Genomic DNA, 20,294 nt, shown 5'->3' on the forward strand with positions numbered 1-20,294 from the left:
CCATTCACATTACGGCAGTTCCAGTAATCCTAACCCTCCTCCCAAATCCATAGCGTCCCAAATCTCCATGATCGTCGGTGAGTACAAGGTTAGAACCATCATCGGCGATGAGTTCGACATCATCTACACCCGTTCTTCCGCGACGGTGAAAGGATGCCTTTCTCGCTTCAGCCGCATGTTTGAAAACTCAGATGATGAGTGGGTCGCTAGGCTAGATGTTGAGTACACCACAGTCCTGGGACGAGAGAAGGATCTAAAGGATGAAGAGAGGAAGAAGCCCGCGTGATCCAGGTTTGCGTACATAACATTTGCTTGGTCTACCACATATGCCATGCCGACGTTGAGAGCCAGGATTTTAAGAAGTTCCTCAAGGACAAAACAGTGAAATTCGTTACTGTAGACTTTGGTAACGACAAAGAAGTCCTGCGTCGGATAGGCCTCATTGTAGGCAACACCTTCGACCTCCAAAAGAATCGGCTGGTGTCCTCTCGTCAGCCTTCAATGCTGACCCTGGCAGGAGCCATGGTTCATCCTTCATATGGTAAACTGGAGAATCCTCATTACACGTCTCATCGTCATGCATGGCAGCGGAATGTACTAGATATAGACCACATCCACTATGCTGCAATGGATGGATACCTTTTCTTCAATATCTACAAGGGTTGGATGAAGAGCAACAGCCAAGTGTGCGGCTCAAGCAAAGAAGTATCAGCCAAGAGGAAGAGGGACAAGGACGAAGTCGAGGACGTGGAGGAGGACTCCGAGTAAGGTGGCAGTGTCGTTGCTCATGGTGGTTCTAATGCAGTGTCTACCAGAATAGTTGCAAAGTTTAATTTTAGGTGTGGTTAATTTAATTTGACGGGTGTGTTGTCCTGAGCCCCGAGTAGAACTATGTTATGTTTCTTCTTGTTACTTTAACTCTTTAGTACGTACATACTAGTATTTCTTACATTTCATCTTTTATTTGGTATAGTACTACCACTCGTTTCTTCACATTATATACGTACAATATATATGGCCAACATCATATAGCCAGCAGTTTAGTTGTCAAAAAATTTCAGGGTGCTTAGTTTTGTCAAAGAATTCCAGTATGCTTAGAGGGTGCTTGGATCCAAAGGACTTATTCTAGTATGAATAAAAATAGTCTCTTAAAGAGGCTAAAGTTCCAAGCACCCCTGACTAAAGAGGGGCTAAAACTAGTCTTGAGACTAAAATTTTTTAGTCAGGGGTACCCCTACTAAAATGTGGATTAGTCCTCTCTCTACTCATTTAACTCCTCTCCTTTAACACAGGCGAGTTCTGTATTGGAGGGTTTGGAGGATAATAAATGCTCATTAACTTGATTTTAGCCTTTTTATTATTTGGATCCAAGCATGGGTGAGGCTAGCATGTTTTAGTCCCACTACTTTTAGTCATGGGACTAAAACGTATCCAAGCACCCTCTTAGTTTTATTTGACGGGTGGGTTGTGCTGGACACCATTATTGTGACTAGCCTTTTTAATAGTACTACATGCATAATTTGGCGACGAGCGCTCTCTATATGTACCACCTTTTTTTAATTTCAATTTTTGCTCCATGGGGCAATCCATCGATAGTACTACTGTACAAAAGTATACATTTTTTAAAAGGCTAGAGTACTTTTCATCACATATATAGCCAGTTAAATTCTCAACCTAGAACAATGTGCATGCCATGTAGTAAACCGATACGGAGGAAGTATAGTAAAAATGAGGTGATTTTACTGAGCGATCGGCGGGGGAGCATGGCCTGTCATGTGGTCCCACGTGTCATGATGTACCAAGGCGATGCGCGTGTCCCTCTTGAGGCAGAAGCAATACTAGTACGTGGTTTGAGATGATGGTGAACCGAAGTGTGAAATAAAGGTTGCTTCGTCCGTCTGGGAAAGTGCGGCATTGTGATTTGACGTCTCATTGCTCATTATTACTACTGGATCGGTACGAGTGGGGTGCGTCCCCACTGTTGTTCTGCACTGTTATTTGGTGCTTGACACGTCGACCCGGTTGCTATATGTCCCACATGTCGGTGACAGGAAGTACAGAATTCATGAAAGGGAGCTTCGACGGAGGAGTATACTACAGAATTCATGAAAGGGAGTGACTTAGTTTTGGAAAAAACTGTTTTTACGGAGTACGTACCCACTAGGGTTTATAGGGCTCATCTAAAAAACATTCGTTTTTCCGTTTGATAAGTCTCAATTCTACTATACTAATAGTAATACCATTACATGTTGGATTTCGAGGTGCGTTAGATCACCCGACGCAAGCAATGTCAAGAGGAAACTAACCAATGCATGTACAAGTTCATGGAAATTTAGTGGTCATTCATGCATTCATTCTAATTAATGCCTCGGTAAACATAACTTCTTGAAAAAAACGAGCATACTAATTACTTGTGCAAAATACGAAATTAATTCGACCACTCACCGTCTACCTTGGTTGGAGAGATTTTGAAATTGAGCCATAAACTGGAAAGGAGGGAGTAGTAACTTTTGTCTCGATTACTATTTGTGGCCTTGTATAGATGCAAAATGTATTTTTTATAGTGGCCTTGTATAAGTAAATGGAGGGAGTACTAACCAAAGTATGTAGTAGGGACGAGGAGTAAACGGAGGGAGTAGTAAAATTTTCTCCTAGTGCTGCGAGCCACCACGCCAGCGGGCGGGGGAGACGGCGTACTAAGCAAGCTTCTCCTCATTCTGCGAGTTGACGGGACACATCAAAAGTACTCCAGTGTATAGAGCCTTGCCTGTAAGGTAGGCCCCACATGGTTTGCCTCTTTTTTTAATTTAACATAACGCGTCAAGTCACAATTTGTTTGTTCACCCATGGTAGACGATCCTCCCTCCACCAAGTGGACAACCAGTACACGTGCCAAATTACCATGTGGGCTGCCTTTTTCGTACAGAAATGAGCTCCACCGTGTACCCACGCGGGTGTGGTAGGGAAAGAGATGGGAGTATGTGCACCGTGCGTGCACCTCTTCTCTTCGTGCACGTCCCCCACCTACATGGGTGTGTGTGTGAGAGAGATACAAACCTAGACATAATGCGCCGTCCATCCCCATGCCTCCGCCCAGTTCGACCACCAGTCACCACCACGCCCCACGCCTCCTCACCTTATCTCTCATATTTCTCCCTCCATTTTTATATACAAGGGGCCACTATCAAAATTACAATTTGCAGATATACAAGGCCACTAACACTAATCGATGCAATATTAATGGTGTTTGCCTCGTGGTACTAGCAAAGGAGGACATTAATTATCCCTTGCATGCATGCGGGAGTTTGTAAAAAAATGCATCTTGATGTTCCGTGCAATGCACGGGCATCTTGCTAGTCCATGAAAACAACACATGGCAAAATTCCACGGCGAACGAGGGATTCGAATCTATTGGGAGGGGCTGTTTGGATCTTGCCCGGGGTAGCCAAAATATTGGCAACCCTTTTGTCCACCGGTGCCCTTGCCACCGATGAACGAGGAATGGCTCGGGTGCTCATGCTGTCATGCATCCTCCAGCGCGCACGTTGGAGACGAGCTCGCACGAGCTGTGTTTTTTTGTCCCACAACGCCGCCTGAGCCGCCCGCAGACCGACCGGCGTCCCGCAAATTACGCCATCCAACCATAGCCGCACACATTATGACAGAAACTCAACCAACCGGACGAAATTCACACAAACACGTAGACAAACTGATATTTCATATAAACAACGACGGAAATCATATAAAATACCGGATTTTCATACAAACATGACGGATTTCATTACATTCAAATGAACTACGCGGTGCTAGTTCTGGACAGCACATGTATATAGTACCTGGCCTAAATGGTTGCCCGGCGATCGATTTGTTTTCCTCATGTCCGGCAGCACGATCACCGGACTGCCGGGAGCCCCGGAGGTATATGCTTCAGCACAAAGGACGGCTCGCTTCCCCACTGCCCAACTGATATCATTGGCTGGTGCCGAAGATGATGGTGGCCGGCACCGGTTCGAGTTCATCACCGGCCACTACTTCTCCATGGCCGGCACTAACTCGAGTTCATCCTAACATTCCCCTCTTCTGTGGAGCCCATGCGGGGTCGATGAAGGTCCTCGCAAAAAAAGGATCCGGCAAGACACCTGCTGTGTACGCCGGCGTCGCCTCCGAAGTGGCCTTCATGGGACCCAAGCGGCGGTGGCCTCCCGTGTTCTACTTCTCCTCGATGACGGCGGCGGATGCGGAGGCGCTGGCCACCGACTCATCGCTCTCCGCGCACCCGGCTTCTGTCGCTGCTTGCATGACACGACCACCGGCATGGGAGTCTCGACCATAGAAATGGGATATGCGGTACGAGGCGGCAGCGTGGGCGGCAGCAACGACGCCCGTGCGCCGCTCCTCGTCGAGCTGGCCTGGAGCGGCGAGTTGCTGAACCATGCACCGTCTTGGGGCGGCAACTGGCTCCGTCGGGCGAGGGGAGGGAGGTGGATTAGCGAGCTGCATAGCTTGTATCCGGCGGCTACCCAGCCGGCTTGGATGCGGAATAACTACTCTTCGTAAGCCATTGTAAGAGTGGACAAAATGGTGGAGGAGATAGGGGAGCGGCCTGGTCATGAACGGGCGTGTGTCCAGAGTGGGTTTCTCGGCTTCCACACGGGCGGGTTTCATGGAGGCGTTTGAATGCGGCATGGAGGCGTGTTCAGCCGGGCGTGCCGCGAGTGGCGCCCTCGACTCTGACCTAGGACACGGCGCCGTTCTTCCACTGACATGTGGGATCTTTGGGTGCATGGCATGCATGTCAATGACCCAACGCAGGCAGCGCACATCAGAGGAACCTTTGGTGGGCCAGGGCGGTCAGAAGCGGGCATTTCATAAGTCGATGATTGTTCATTGAGTGTGACGTCATCTTTTTCATGTAGATAAGCCTACTATGTTGATAGCTCGTTCGATACGTTGTGATTCATAAAGACCGCTGCAAACATCAATGTTCTGCTTATCATAGATAAGATTGATTAATACCCGTAACAATCCATGTCCTTAACAAAGGGTGCATGCACGTATAGGTTGAACGTGTGTCTTGCGTCGTGTGTTGTGTGCATCCAAGCGTGCGAGTGTTGCGTGCGTGCAAGGGTACGTTTCAGTGTTGCATGCATGGGTGCGTACATGCGTGTGTTCGTGAGTGCATGTGTACGTGTCAGTTTGCACGCCAGCATGCGTGCGTGTGTACGTGTCAGTGTTGCATGCCTACATGTGTGCATGTCTTGCGTGCGTGCATGTGTACGTGCGGGGTGAGGCTACACGTCAGTCGACTGACTTTTTCATCTCTGGTCATTAGATTTTCCAGCCGTTGGATACGAAATCAAGGGCCTCCAGTTTATCATCAAACTCCACCCCCCTGAGCCGCCAGCCACCACCGGCCGAACCGCCAGCCCTCGCCGCCCGCGGCCGGCCCTCCCTCCCCGAAACCACTACCCACCATTGGTCCGCCGCCGCACCGGCCATCTCTCTAGCCCCCCTGCCAAGCTTTTTCTCCGGGGATCCCCACCCCACCGCCCAATGAACGCCCACAACCGCCGGTGACTGCCAACCAGAGGTCTCACGACTTCGAATAGCCACCGACCACTAATTTATTACCATTTCTGTCCTTCATATACGCGCTGACGGGTGGGCCCTATGGTAATGTGCGCTGCTGAATGTGGACCGTTTGACTGGTCAATTGATTGTGTTATCAACAAATTACGGAGCTGTATGGTGAGCCAGTGACCGTATGATCACCCTAAAATGTACTCCTATTTTATTAACACAGTACAAACTCAAACTACCATTTCTTTCTTTCATATACGGGCTGACAGGTGGGCCCCATGGTTACACGCCCCGATGGTGCAACACTAGTTGCGCCGCGTGGAACATTTGACTGGTCAATTGATTGTGTCATCAACAAACTACGGAGTTGTACGGGTGAGCCAGTGACCGTATAATCATGATATGTATTTGTTTAACACGGTACAGACGTAAGGGCTCATATATACGCGCAAGCACTCACCGCTATAAGCGCACACACGCGAACCCTACCCCTATGAGCACCTTCGAGAGAGTGGGCCAACATATATGATCTTGAGATTTTATGAAGTCACCATAGGTGCCTCGTAGTTGAGTGGAACGTCTCCTCCCACTGAACGTACGTCACCGGAAAATACTGAAATTAACACAAGATAAATGCGAGCACCAGGACTTTAACCTTGGTGGGCTCGAGAAACTACTGTCCTCTAACCATCCAACCACATGTTGGTTAGCATGACAAAATGTATGTGCTGACCGTGATGAGCTTATTCTGAAGTCCGGTGACCATATCGTGCTTTCGCTTCAAATACAATGACCATAAGTGTCGTTAACAAAATACGGAGCACGCATCAAATGCAAAGTCCGTCAGTGTCATCAACAAAATATGGAGACTTATCGTGAGCTAGATACCGTTGTACTATTGTATATGCTTATTTTCTTAGTGGCCGATTGCGTGTGTGGTGTGGTGGGCACATCATTTCTAGTTGTGGTGGGTCAACATGAAGACTCATGGGTCGGTTCCATCCTGCGCCACATATAGGTTGGACCGAGATGTGTTATACGAAGACCCATGTGGAGGACTCGGCGTACAACACGAAGCTACCAGAGTCGCGGAGGACTCTATCCCCACTGGTGATAAGCCGACTATATATGATTTGTAACCCTAGGCCCTTAGTATGTTATACAAGCTTGGGGGCTAGTTCGTCGATAGTATACACACACGCAGAATTCCTGGTATTCACGTGTACTTTGTACACACCCCTATCACTAATATACAGTACCAGGAGTAGGCTCTTTCTTCAACTACAATTGAATTCTAGCATGTGCATGTGTTTATTTCATATTATCGATCCATAGAGTGAGAGAGGTTTGAAATACAGGCAATGGATGCTTTTGCAATTCATATATAAACATTAATTAGTGCACTCCATGTTGTTAGTGTGAATCACTTTATACATTTGTCACTTGCATGGATACATTCCAAATTGCTAGCTACGAAATAGAATACATGTTGAATTCAACATAAAGGGGGTTTCGTAGATTCGAATTCATAGGAAGTGCATTCATCTATTTGAACCCGAGATAATGGCATTTGTAAATCAGATGTAAAAGGGGGCATCAATCTTTGTTGTGAGTTTGAACATGCTATATATATTCATACGCATATCTAACTTTTTTTTGCAACCAAGGAGATTATATCTGGAACCATGCATGAACTGAGGTAAGTTGCATATTTTTTTAATATATACTCGTGTACAATGTATATTCAAATGTACCCCCTCCATTCCAAAATAATAGTAGCTTTAGGATTTTCAAGAGTAAAGATTTGTGAAGTTTGACAAATCCTGAAAGTTGAATTCAAGAGAACCGAAAACGTTAATGCTTCTGCTCCCAAATATTGAATGAAGCGCCAAATAGGCCTCTGGCCACCCGAAACCGCGCGAGACTAATGTTTTGGTGGTAGGAAATTATTGTCCTGACTCTGGCCCGTGTAGCCTATCGGCCCGATGTCCAAAGGTCTAAACCGGGGTAGGTTTGTAACTTCAGCAAGACGCCAGAGAAGCATTCATACGCCGTGGGCGCCTACCCATGTGCTCGGCCAAAATCTATCCCGCCCACATTTGGGACACCTGACATGACTGTCCTACCCCCAACCCGCAATATGTCTGAAATTTTAGATGGGGGGAAAGTTTGTAACTTTCCCCAAATTTTAAACAAGCGCATCTCAAACCAAAACATTGTTCCCCCTTAGTTCCCCGCCTCCCTCCGTTTCCCCATTCATACTCCGTGGGCGCGAAAACACCCTCTCCACCAGCCGCAAAACCCCAGCCTCCTCTGTCCTCCACCCCATAGCGGCCAATCCACCGCCGCCATCCTCCATCACACCGGAGCCGGTACCCCGACATCGTCGTCCAACGCAACCGCAACCGCAACGCCCTCAAGGACTTAGCAGCTGAAGCCGAGGCAGAGCTGCCTCCACGACACCGATGCCGACGTGCGTCGTACTAGAACCACTCCAACCACGCCGTCCTGCGCCTCACTGCTGCGGCTCCACTGTCGCAACCGTCCACCGCACTGGAGCTGTTCCCGCTACACCGTCGTTCGCCCCCTCGGATCTGCTTCCCTGCCGCCGACAGACGGCCACCGCACCACACTCAACAACTTGGCCATGGGTTCGTCCAAGGCTGCACCGTCCTCCACAACTTCTGGTTTCCGGCGAACAACAAGAAGATCGTCGGAAAAACAGAAGGAGGACACAACACTGCCAGCAGAAAGAGGTACTCCTCTTCCCTTATTCGTGCAAATCTTACGTCTCCGCTCACATCGTATTCATCCCACGAAAGAAACTAGTTGAGCACTTCTTACTGCATCTTCTTCGTGATACTAAATGCACAAGGTTTCCTCCCTTTTACTATTTCACCTTTGCTAGAGGTCAGTAGCCCGCCTGGATTTCAACTCAGGGTCAGTCGAACCACAATTAAAAGAAGCAGCACCCGCTTAGGCGCGCAGAGCACCCAGTCCGCCTGTTCCCTGGGGAAGCGGCGCATCGGTGTCTATCATAGGGGTGTGGGGCGCAGGAGCTGCTTGCACCCGATCTGGAGGTCGGCGGGGCTTGAATGGATGGCCGGGGGGGCAGTGACAAGCACGGCGGTGCAGTGAGGTCGAGGGGAGGGCGCAGGCAGGGGAGGAATACTGGGCCGGTGGTCGCTGGCGTTTCGAGGAAGATCGTCAACACTGACTCGCTGGAGGTAGATGAAGGCGATCTACCCATTCTTTGTACATCGGATGGTGCAGAAAAAATCGACTGGCCTATTTGCTTTCAGTCGACTGTTATTTTCATAGAGTCCTATAGTAATTTAGTGTGTCATGCATGTTGTAGAGCTATCATATGTCTCCCATCATTTATTTCTCACCGACCTGCTATCTGCTACCTTTACACTGTACTAATTGTGCACACACTTCACCCATACTCACACTATTGTTTTTTTATGCATGGGTATTTCAGACTCTAACGCAATGTTGATGAATGCAGAAAAGAAAAGACAGAAGTCGCTCCAGTGTAATTCGAAGATCAACACTAAGCGTTCCAGCGCTCTAACGGGTGAAGTGTCAGCTGTTGGAGACAGTAAACTTAGCTCTGCAGTTGATGATCTCAACTGCCACACACAACCATCCTAGGTGCTTGCTTTAACTTCACGCTATCAAATGTGGTTGCATGTTGCATATGGTGTCTAGCTTGTATTGCTTCCAATTTGGTTAAATTACATCTGCTTACTTTACACATTATACCTTTGATAATGACATGCCTTCCTGTTTTTTATACATACAACATATGTCTATTAACCATGTTTGTACATCATACTAATGCTCTTTTGTATCCCTCGTCAATCACTTATGATGAGACAGTCACCCGGGTGGGTTTCTGTGAGACACCATACTCGTTTAAAGAGTGCAATGTCATCCTCCCCACATGATTCTCAAGAAACAGCAAGGCTAAATGAAGATAGTCAACGTAGCTCTCTAGTTGATCACCGCAATTCCCCCACACCACCATCGCAGGTGCTTGCTCTTACTTGGCAGTGTGATATGTAGTGTTCGTCTTACATGAAAGTAGTGTTCGTCAGTATCATGCATCAATGAGTTCTGAAGAGCAAATTTTATTCCTTTTTCTTGTGGGTTTGACTTGACATGGCAAAATCAAGAAAGAGGAAGGAAAATAGTAAGGAAGGCGATGATGGTGGTCCTCTGCAGCAACGTAAACGGATCATCTGTACCGATTCTCCTTGTACTGATAGTGCATTACAAGGTCCAAGTCTCCGCTCCCCTACTCCACCATCCAAGGTGCTTGCTCTAACTTGGCAGTGTGATATCTGGTTGCATGTTGAATATGGTGTCTAGCTCGTATTGCTCCTAATTAGTGTAAACTGCATCTACTTAGCTTACACATGATACATGTGAATATGACACGCTTTCCTGTTTTTGGTACATACTATATCTTATGATAAGGCACCTTTAAGTCGCCACTGTGATATTGGTTGTGTCTCGCGTATGATTTCTAGCATGTACTGCTTCTAATTTGTTGAAACGCCATATAGTTTCAACTTGGTAGAGTAATACTGGTTGCATCTTTCATATGGTGTCTAGCTTGCAGTGCTTCTAATTTGTTGAAATGCCTTCTGCTTAGTTACCACATCATAGGTGTGAATATGTCACACCATCCCGTTTTTCATACATATTCCATCCTCGCATCATGTGTTTGCCTTTCATCCGAGTAGTGTTCGTCAGTATCATGCATGAATGAGTTCTGAAGAGCGAATTTTATTCCTTTTTCTTATCGGTTTGACTTCACAATGCAAAATCATTTACAGCTGAAGGAAATTAGTCCGGCAGTGGATGATGGTGGTCCTTCGGAGCAACTCAAACAGAGGTCTCTACAGATTCTACTCCGCCATCCTCCCAACAAGATTCGCAAGACAACACAAGGCTGGACAATCAACGTAGCTGTGTAGATGATGAGCACATCTCCCCTACTCCACCATCACAAGTGCTTGCTCTAACTTGACACTATTATATGTAGTTGCATGTTGCGTATGATGTCTAGCTTGTATTGCTTCTAACTTGAATTGCATCTGCTTACTTTACACATAATGCATGTGAATATGACACGTGTTCCTGTTTCTAGAACATATGTGTACATGATGAGCACATCTCCCCTACTCCACCATCACAGGTGCTTGCTCTTACTTGGAACTGTTATACGTGGTTGCGTTTTCCGTATGATGTCTAGTTTGTATTGCTTCTGATTATGTTGAATTGCATCTTCATAGCTTACAACTTATACCTGCAACGATCACTTACCCATAAGACACATTTAACTTGGGACTGTGATGTAGGTTGCATCTTGCATTGTCTTCTAGCTTGTACAGCTTCTAATTTCTTGAAATGGCACTTACGATGAGACACTTTTTACCTGATAGAGTGATATTAGTTGCATGTTCATATGGTGCCTAGCTTTCATTTCTTCTAATTTTGTTGAAATGCCTTCCGCTTATTGTTTTTTCATACATATTCCATCCTCCTATCGTACGTGTGAATATGAAACGCTGTCTTTTTTTTTGTATATATTCCATCCTCCTATCATGCGCTTGCCTTACATCAAAGTAGTGTTCGTTTGTATCATGCATCAACTAGTTATGCATAGCTAATTTTATTCATCTTCTTGTGGTTTTGACTTCATAAGGCAATATCAGAAAATAGGAAGGAAAAGAGTAAGTTAGGGGATGTTGGTGGTCCTCCGCACCGACGCAAACAGAGACTCTCTAGATTTGCCACTGCTACTGCTAATGAAGTTGAAGTCCCAAGTCTACATGATGAGTTCATCTCTCGTACTCCACCATCGCAGGTGCTTGCTCTAAGTTGACAGTGTGATAATTGGTTTCATGTTATGTTGTCTAGCCTGTATTTCTTCTATTTTGATTAAATTGCACCTGCTGAGTATATACGTTATACATGTGCATATGACATGGCTTTCTGTGTCTAGAATACACTGCATCTATTTATCATATCATCTTCTTACATCAAAGTACTATTGTTGCGTATCCCGCATCAGTCACTCATGATTGGACGCTTTTAACATGGAAGTTTGATAGTGTTTGCATCTTGCATTGATTTCTATGTTGTACTGCTTCTAATTTTTCGAATTGCCACTTATGACAAGACACTTTTAACTTGGCAGAGTAATATTGGTTGCATCTTTCATATGGTGTCTAGATTGCATTACTTCTATTTTCTTGAAAATCCTTCTGCTTAGTTTGCACATCGTAGCTGTGAATATGTCATGCCGTCCTATTTTTCTTACATATTCCATCCTCATACGGTTGTCTTACATCAACGTATTGCTTGTCTGTATCATGCATCAATGAGTTCTGAAGAGTGATTTTATTCTTTTGTGTTGTGGGCACAGCTTGACATGGAAAAGTCGAAAAAGAGCAAGGAAAATAATATAGTCGGGAGTGTTGTTACTCGTCGGGTGAAACGGAAAAGGTTCTACTGTCGAGATTCTGCTGGTACTTATAGTGCAGTAGAAGGTCCAAGTCCATCGGCTAAATCTACAAACACAGTATCACCTGCTCCACCAGCTGCAGCATCCGCTTCAACTGTACCAAAATCTCAACTAGTTACTCGTTCGTTTGCTGCGGAACTGGCCAATACCCAAGTTGCCTTCACACCTAACACTACTTCCGAAGCACTGCTGACACAATAAGACTTGGCAAGATCAGATGAACCTCATGAGCATCAACACCAAGACGGTACCTGACCGAGTCAAGTTGCAGTTGCATGCTCCTTTATATGTACTCTCACAATTTGATGTACACTAACACTTTCCATATTCGTTGTTGAACTAGCACCATGGTGCAAGCGGAAACAGACATCAGGGATAATGCTTCACAGATTAACAAAATCTAAAGGAGGAAGAATGGAGATCCATTTTGAGGCAGGTTTAAAAAGGCCACGTGATGCTACAGAGTCAGCCAAGTTAGTATCAGAGGCAGCCGCTGCCGTTAGGTGTCATGCATGTATCCTCCCAACGTGGATCCAGTACACGAATGAGAAAGACAATACCCAGTTTAACACCTTCCTTGACCATTTATCCGTAAGTAATGTTATTCATCGCAATTAGTAATATTGTCTTGCTCTGTCCCATACTTTCTAGCTTCCTCCTAATAAGACTCACATTCTTTTTTCAACAGATGAGGTTCAAGTTGGATCCGAAAGATGATGCAACTAGACAAGCATGCACTCATGTTTTTCAGTCTGCTCTGCGATAGTATCGGTACCACCTTAGAAAATCTCACTTTGAAGGCAAGGCTAACAATGAAATCGCCCAAACATCTCCAGTGGAATATATTACACATGAAGACTGGACAGCCCTCGTTAAACACTGGTCTGATCCAAAGTATCAGCTGGGCTATATGTATTTGATTAGACCACATATTGAACTTGTATTTATGTATGTGCCTTACAAGTGTATCTTCTTATAGGCTAACTGTTTGAAGAACAAAACCAGCCATTCTAAAGTGAAATTCCAATAGACCACATGATCTCGTAGCTATATTGCACACTGCGAGGCTCTTGTAAATAGCTGCTACTTCCTTCTTTTTTTGTGCCATATTATCGTATCTATATTGACTTGTTCCAAATACAGAGGAAATCCCGTGCGGACCAAAAAGAACCTGAACCGAATGCAGTGCAAATCTTCAAGGATTGCCACACCAGCAAGATGAAGGGCATGAGCACACCAGTTCAAGCCGCTGTTGTAAGTCCTTACTCCTCCTGCCTTGAACTGATTGGTACTGTGATGTGTTCATTTAACTACTTGGTTTGCAGCCAATGTCAGTTACTCTGTTCACTTTTATTCACAGTTGTCTTAACGTATCATTTCACCTTACATGGTGTAAAAGAGATGAATGATATTCTTTTGCTCTTGATCTGTAATCTAGTTATTATGTTCACGTGCGCACACAATGATAAAATAGCATGTTTGTTTTATATCTGTTTGCCCATGATATGAATGATGTCATGCTATGTTCATCCTACTTTAAACCATGTCTCTTTATCCTTAGATGTCAACGAATGGGAGGAAATAGACAATACAGTAGGCATGCTACATGGCCATATGTTCCGAAAGTGATTTTATTATGTAGTTGGCACTACAATACATGCTAATGTATTACAGTAGTTCACCAAAATAAGTTATGTATAAACGTTTAACCTACTTTGTTTGTTTTTGTCTCATTGGTAACTTATCTGGTACACTAATCTACAAGTTCAAACTTTCAGGAAGCTATGGAACAAATGATTGAACAGCCACAACCACTTGAAGGTGACGAGGCTACTACAGGCACAATGTCACCTCTTGCTGCAGTGCGTTAGTATCTCTCCACTAACAGTGCAAAAAGCACCTTCCTGCGTAATTCTGGGTTGGTTGTCAAGGTAACCTCGTCCAAATCGCCTACTGAACAAAATCTTCCTGCTAGACAGAGTGATATATCTGTGCTCCAGACACAAGTCAAGTCCCTAATGGACGTTGTTTCGGAAACAAGAATAGTGGTTGAGAAATGTCGTCAAGATATGAATGGTTTTGAAACCAGACTATCAGACATTCGCTTCGTTGTTCAAGAGCAATGGCGGAAAAAAGGTGGAGATCGTGTTGCTCCATCAGATTCTACAGCCTGAAACATTAGCACTCAGGTCAAATGATCTGTGCTTCTATACATCTGATGGTGCTTTTATCTGGAAGGACTGTAAACTTTATGCAAACAGGCCTTTTGTTGTATGGTTGGAATTTATTTTGTTGTGATACAACATTTATGATGCTGCCTCAGGCTGCAGTAATTACGAAGCTATTTTTGTATAGTGTAGGTTTATCTTAGTAATGTATTCGGCCGAAACCTTCGTAGGAGCCCAACATGCCAACATTCGTTGGGACCATTCCAATTGGGCTAAAAACGATTACGTGCCAAAATTGGCATGTAGCCCACTAAAAATATCTGGGCCTAAATCAGCATAAGCTTTCATATTTTTCTGGTAGGCCTGTGCCCATAGTGGGCCTTTAACAGGCCTAAACATAATTTGGGCCCTCAGTAAAAATAGGCCGTTTACAGGTGTAAATATCTCGATCCCATACAATACATGGGCCTTTAATAGACCGAAAGTGAGATTGGGCCCTGATTGTGCCAAATAACGCACTGGACTTTAACAGGCCGAAATTCGGACGGGCCGTAAATGCATCGACCTAATACACGGGCCTTTAACAGGCCGGAACTTCGGTCGGGCTAGATTATCGTCATATTTATATGGGCCATTAATGGTCCCGATATGACGTTGGGCCACATATGGTCCATGGTTTACGTCCGGCGTTAACAGGCCGAAAATGACAACAGGCCGAAAGTGGCCCAAAGCTATAGTGGGCCTCTAACAGGCCGAATGTCAGACATGGCCGAATATGACCCAAATCCTTCACGGTCGTTTATGGGCCGAAAGTTTTTCTGGCCTGTAAATGGGCCCAAATGAAGCCGGACCTTTAATAGGCCGGAAATACACCGGGCCGTAATTCGGCCCAATTACTTAGCAGACTGTTAAACGGGACAGAAGTGACCATGGGCTGCGTTGATGACAAGTTTAGGACAGGCCGTTGATGGGCCGATTTGACAGAGAATGTTGGGTCTTTAGCTGGGTCGGCCCATTATGGTCGGCAGAATCTTGTGGGCCTTTAGCTGGGCTGCCCCATTGTGGTCCGCAAAATCTTGTGGGCCTTTAGCTGGGCCGGCCCATTATGGTCTACAAAATCGTGTGGGCCTTTAGCTGGGCCGACCCATTATGGTCCGCTAAATTTTGTGGGCCTTTAGCTGGGCCGACCCATTATGGTCCGCTAAATCTTATGGGCCTTCAGTTGGGCCGGCCCATTTAATCTTTGTGGGCCACTTTTGGGCCGGTCCACGTGTTAACATATCATAGGCCCATCTCGACCGTTGGATGAGTGACACCTGTGCCAACGCGGAGCTGACGCGTGGATCCGTCAGCCAATGAGAATTTTACACATGGAAAATCGGCATTGGTCGTGGCTGTTAATGGGTTATCGGATCCAAATCCAACCCAATAGCTTAACGACGTTCCGTTACGGTGGATGCCACGTGTCGGTCACCCTTGATGAAAGCACTTCTGTGACACGCGATTTATCGTCATGGAAGTGGACACTTCCGTGATGATAATTTTGGCAATGTCATGGAACACTTCTACGACTGCACATGTATGACTATCTTGATTCTGTCATAAATTTGTCATGGGTGTACATGCATGACAGAAAACGCGACCTACTGTGACAAACACGTATCATCACAAAAGTGTATTTTTAGTGACTCTTGACAACTCCAATAGCGACCGTTTGCTTCATATCACGAATAGCAAAACGGCCTAGAGGAGAGTAGTCAGTGAAGGCCTCCACTACCATAGGCTTGGTGGGAATCATATTCACAATCCCAGCATCACCCTTTTTAAGAAACTTGGGCTCTTACTCAACCTCCTTGCCAGATCGCCTGTCAATCTTGGTCACCAACTAAGCAAACTTCACAGCTATGTGGGAGGTGTGGCAGTCCAGCACAGGTGTGTACCCATTCCTGATAACTCCGGTGTTGTTCAGCACTATAATCTGCAAAGTGAAGCTCCTAGACTCCTAGGCAGGGTCATCTTTGGCATTTGATGCCACATACCCACGCTTCAGATCCATGGCAGCTACATTCTTGACATTGAAGCCAACAAGATCACCAGGAAGGGCCTCCTGGACAGCCTTGCGATGCATTTCAATGGAGCTGACCACAGTGGTCAGGCCAGTGGGACCAAAGGTAACATCCATGTCAGGCTTCATGGTACCAGTTTGAAGCCGACCGATGGGCACAATTCCAATACCACCAATCTTGTAAACATCCTGAAATGGAAGACACAAGGGCTTTGTGATGGGTCTCTTGGGCTCGACGATCTGATCAAGAGCCTCAAGGAGGGTGGGGCCCTCATACCTATCAAGGTTGGCAGACCTCTCAACCATGTTGTCACCCTCAAATCCTTAGACTAGAAGAAAGGGGACAATGTCCGGATTGTACCCAACCTTCTTCAGATAAGATGCCACCTGCTTCACTATTTCATCATACAATGCCTTAGAGTACTTGGGAGTAGTGCAATCCATCTGGACCAACGATACACAACATTCTCTTTTAGTTAACAGAAATTGCAAACTTCAAGGCAACAAAGATAAGACAGTAAAAGATAATAGCACATCTTGCAGGGCCATATGCTCATTTAGAAATCTAACTAGTCTAATTTAGGATGTATAGATCAGTATAGAACACATCAGCAGAATGTTCCATTAGTTAGATTAAACTGAAAACTGTAACCCACACAACCAAGAGAGATGGAAACCATTTCCAGGACTACAACATGGAACAAACTTAATGGTCGAAGAACATAATTTAAACATAAGCTTGAAGTAAACAAGAGTAGTGGCATCCATCTGAACAAAGATGGACAACATTCTCTTTAGCTCAACAAAACTTGCGAATTTCAAGGCAATGAAGTACATCTTGCATGACCATATTGCTTTTCCAGAAACCTAACTAATCTACTTTAGTATATATTGATCCGTGTCGAACAAAGAAGCAGAAAATTCACATTAGTTGGATAAAAGTGAAAATTGCAACCCTATACAACATATGAAACAAAATTAATGGCCAATGGACATAATTTAAACATAAGCACATCCACATTATCAAGAATTTATCTGTTGCTAGCAGTTGAATGACAATGGAACTTGGAATTTATAAGGCAACAACAAGACTATACAAATCAAATTATGTTATACAGATAGATCATTTCAAGTATCTGGCTAATCTTAAGTACAAATGGAACAACCAGTCAAGGTAAAATAACTGCAACATTACATGTCTGGTGTTTTTGCCCATAGGTAACGTAAAACATGGAAGTGTTGATAGCAGTTGAGACGTTTCATAGTTACAACATATGGTAAAATGCTTGTCATATAAAGAGTTTTCAATAGGGCATACCTTGTTGCAGCAGCAGATCATCTGCTTCACTCCAAGAGTGAAAGCAAGGAGAGCATGCTCACGGGTCTGCCCATCCTGGGAGAAACTAGACTCAAAACCACCAATGGTCGAGTCAATGATGAGAACAAAACAGTCAGCCTGGGAGGTACCAGTGATCATGTTCTTGGTGAAGTCACGGTGGCCAGGGGAATCAATAACCATGAAGAGGTGGTTGGTAGTCTTGAACTTCAAGAGTGTGATGTCAATGGTATTACCCCTCTCCCGCTCAACCTTGAGCTTGTCAAGCACCCACGCGTACTTGAGTGACCTCTTATTCATCTCAGCAGCTTCCTTCTCGAGCCTCTCAATCGCAAGCTGGTCAACGCCCCCATGCAAGCATATCAAATGGCCCGTGGTGGTCAACTTCCCAGAGTTGACATGGCCTATGACCACAATATTCAGACGGCTCATCTCCTTCACCATTGCTGTAGATATTAGTGAATGCAAACAAGCGGTTAGTTGCTGATTTGGTAAGATTTCAACAAATCCTGTCAAGATATCAGAATTGGCTACGGTAAGGTAGTGATGCTCAGCAAGCAAATATTATCACCGCCCTTTTGTAATAGGGAAGATGAAGACATATTAATTGTTTTGGTAAGAGGCAATGGATATTATCACCTACCCGATGAACAAATGTGAATGGGCAATTCGATAAGACTAAACGGATCCCAGCACGGTACCGCAATTGAAGCCTAGGCGACAGATGAAAACTCCCAATGGGTTGTATACAGGTTAAGCTACAACCAACGGTCACGGCTGCGTCAACAGATAGCAAATCCAAACACCTCACTGATATGGTAAGGGATAAAAAAATCAACAACCCGGGCTGACTCCCGTAGAATCCACACAGGAAAAGTATGAGCGGATCGGAACTAGGAATTGAAGAACAAGCCGTGAAAGCAAAGCACTAGGGTTTTGGGGTTCAGATCCCGGATGGCGCAGGAAGCGAGGCAACTGAGGGACCATGAAATGCAAGAGGATGGGAAGATGGGGAGATGGTGGGGCTTACCGAAGGGAGGAGCAGGGCGGCGCGGGGAGGTGCGGGACGGCGGGGGTGGGCGGCAAAGACCTTGTAGATCACGACGCGTTCGTCGCCTCGGTCTGTGCACTCTGAGGAGGGGCCTTGTTGTGGCTTGGGTGTGTGGTGCGAACCAACAGTCGACTAGCGACGTGTTGGGCATTTAGTCCCAAAAATGGATTACGCAGTGCGCAAGGACCACGGCCCATGGGATTGGAGGCCGGATGCGGGCCGGGGGCTAAAATCTCTAGGCAGAGAGTCGGGAGGATTAGGCAGGTCCCGTTGCCCTGATCTCGGGCCATGATCTCACCAGGTGGAGGGTCGGGTCAGGTCCGGGCAGATCCGCTAGCTCCACTCAGGGAGCTGCCCCGATCCGTCTTTGCCTGCCGAGGGATCGAAAGATCTGAAGAGGCTCAGCTCCGGATCCAGAACTGTGGGGATCTCGGGCCTCGCCATCCGTCGGCATGCATAGACCACTGTGGTGCACCTCAGCCATAGAGCTTTGCTTTTATACATCTCCAATCCGGCTCAATTCACCGAGAAACCAAGGGAAATTTCCCCTCAAATCTGAATGGACTGAGGCGGATCAGCCTGTATCGAAGCCAAAGCTTTGGTCTTCTGGCCGTAGGCGTGGCCGCCCGCCGGTAGGGGAAGGAGCCATGGAGCTGCATTTCTTGTGTTCATGGTTGTTGAAGCACAGAGGTGACATTTGCGTTTGGAAAGCTAGATGGGGAGGAGGAATCGCCTGAGCCAACTAATGTCTACTACACAACTTTCTTCTTGTAGACGTTGTTGGGCCTCCAAGTGCAGAGGTTTGTAGGATAGTAGCAAATTTCCCTCAATTGGATAACCTAACCTTTATCAATCCGTGCGAGGCGTTGGATGAAGATGGTCTCTCTCAAACAACACTGCAACCAAATAACAAAGAGTCTCTTGTGTCCCCAACACACCCAATACAATGGCAAATTGTATAGGTGCACTAGTTCGGCGAGAAGATGGTGATACAAGTGCAATATGGATGGTAGATATAGGTTTTTGTAATATGAAAATATAAAAACAACAAGGTAACTAATGATAAATGTGAGCACAAACGGTATTGCAATGCTTCAAAACAAGGCCTAGGTTTCATACTTTCACTAGTGCAAGTTCTCTCAACAATAATAACATAATTGGATCATATAAAAATCCCTCAACATGCAACAAAAGGTCACTCCAAAGTCACTAATAGTGGAGAAAAAATGAAGAGATTATTGTAGGGTACGAAGCCACCTCAAAGGTATTCTTTCCGATCAATTCATTGGGCTATTCCTATAAGTATCACAAACAGCCCTAGAGTTCGTAGTAAAATAACACCTTAAGACACACATCAACCAAAACTCTAATGTCACCTAGATACTCCAATGTCACCTCAAGTATCCATGGGTATGATTATATGATATGCATCACACAATCTCAGATTCATCTATTCAAACCAAAACAAAGAACTTCAAAGAGTGCCCCAAAGTTTCTACTGGAGAGTCGAGACGAAAACGTGTGCCAACCCCTATGCATAGATTCCCCAGGTC

At 45.6% G+C, this 20,294-nt stretch overlaps 1 pseudogene; it reads right to left on the reverse strand.

Moving 5' to 3' along the window:
* Positions 1-15,970: 15,970 nt before the first annotated feature.
* LOC119357949 lies at positions 15,971-18,134 on the reverse strand (annotated as a pseudogene).
* Between the last annotated feature and the right edge of the window lie 2,160 nt (positions 18,135-20,294).

Source organism: Triticum dicoccoides, chromosome 2A (assembly GCF_002162155.2).
Source record: "Triticum dicoccoides isolate Atlit2015 ecotype Zavitan chromosome 2A, WEW_v2.0, whole genome shotgun sequence".
In the NCBI taxonomy this organism is placed as follows: domain Eukaryota; kingdom Viridiplantae; phylum Streptophyta; class Magnoliopsida; order Poales; family Poaceae; genus Triticum; species Triticum dicoccoides.